The 1,216-nt window shown below is 49.3% G+C and overlaps 1 protein-coding gene across 1 annotated transcript in view; it reads left to right on the forward strand.

Moving 5' to 3' along the window:
* The window catches only part of scnm1 (sodium channel modifier 1), a 255,569-nt gene that overhangs the window by 250,778 nt on the left and 3,575 nt on the right, over positions 1 to 1,216 (forward strand). The gene's annotated exons all lie outside the window — the stretch shown is intronic.

The following is a 1,216-nucleotide window of genomic DNA, read 5'->3' on the forward strand; positions in this document are numbered from 1 at the left end:
GCAGCTCGGAGCTCGACGCCGCCACCTACTGGTTTCACATTCAATCTCTTCGCCACCTCGTGTCTCCCTGCTGTGCAGCACGCAGTCTCCCGCTTTGTTCAGGCCCGCTAATTCATCCCAGCATCCCTTCTGCTGCTAATTTCCCACTGCTGGCAGCACGCCACTGCCGGAAGTCGCAGCAGGCACCCGCTGTATCCCTGCGCCACCATCGGAGAGCATCAAGAAAGTAGTGCCATATTTGTCCCAGTATGTCATCTGTTCAACACGCCTGATTGGCTTTCACACAATCTCCTCCTCATTAATATGCAGCGGCCTCTCGCCCCGCCTCCACTCGCTGTGGACTAAGACAAAAGCGCATTGTGAGAGCGCCTCCTGTTTTAATTACGCTCAAAAGGAGCCGTGCAAGTTTTTTTTCTGCGTGTTTCATTTCTGAATGCATGAGCAGACCTGCGACTTGTGCACTGAGGGATTCATAAAACGAGCACATTCATCGTCATGTCACCCTGCACGTATGCCTCTGTGTGTGTGTGTGTGTGTGTGTGTGTGTGTGTTGGTGCTTGTTGCCTTTATGCAAATTGCCTTTCGATGAAGACTCTTTTTTTTAGAGCGATCCACAAAGAGAGTTTGTGGTTGGAGCTGGGGGGGGGGGGGGGGGGCGCGGGGGGGGGTCCTCCATCTCACCCACTTATTAATTTGAGTTTGTCCATTGATGATAATGAGCAATCAAGGCGACGGCTAATTTACATACTTAATGAAAAGTATTAAAACAGATATAAAATAAACAAGTCGACTTGGTTTAAAGTGTTCAGACGGCTCTGATTGAAGAAACTGTTTCCTGACAGCCAGGCGCCGCTCTTAGCTGTTAGCTGTTAGCTGTTAGCTGTTAGCTGTTAGCTGTTAGCTGTTAGCTGTTAGCTTCGATGACAGAGAATTGGCTTTTGGTGGCATGCTGCGAGAATCAATCAATCAATCAATCAATCACTATTTGGATAGCGCCTAGTGTTATCTGAAGGCGAATCAGATGAGGTGTTCAGCAGAGGTGAGGAGAAAAGCATAATCCTCAATTTAACTCTTCCTCAGATTGAACCCACACAGCCGAGGCTAGTGCTAGCACCGCTAATGTTCGGACACGAGGTGAAGCAGCCAGCAGGAGGTCGGAGGTCACATGACAGCCACAGTCTGACAAGCCCTCTCTCTTTACTCTCTTTACATCCTT

Source organism: Symphodus melops, assembly GCF_947650265.1.
Source record: "Symphodus melops genome assembly, chromosome: 5".
Taxonomy (NCBI): Eukaryota; Metazoa; Chordata; class Actinopteri; order Labriformes; family Labridae; genus Symphodus; species Symphodus melops.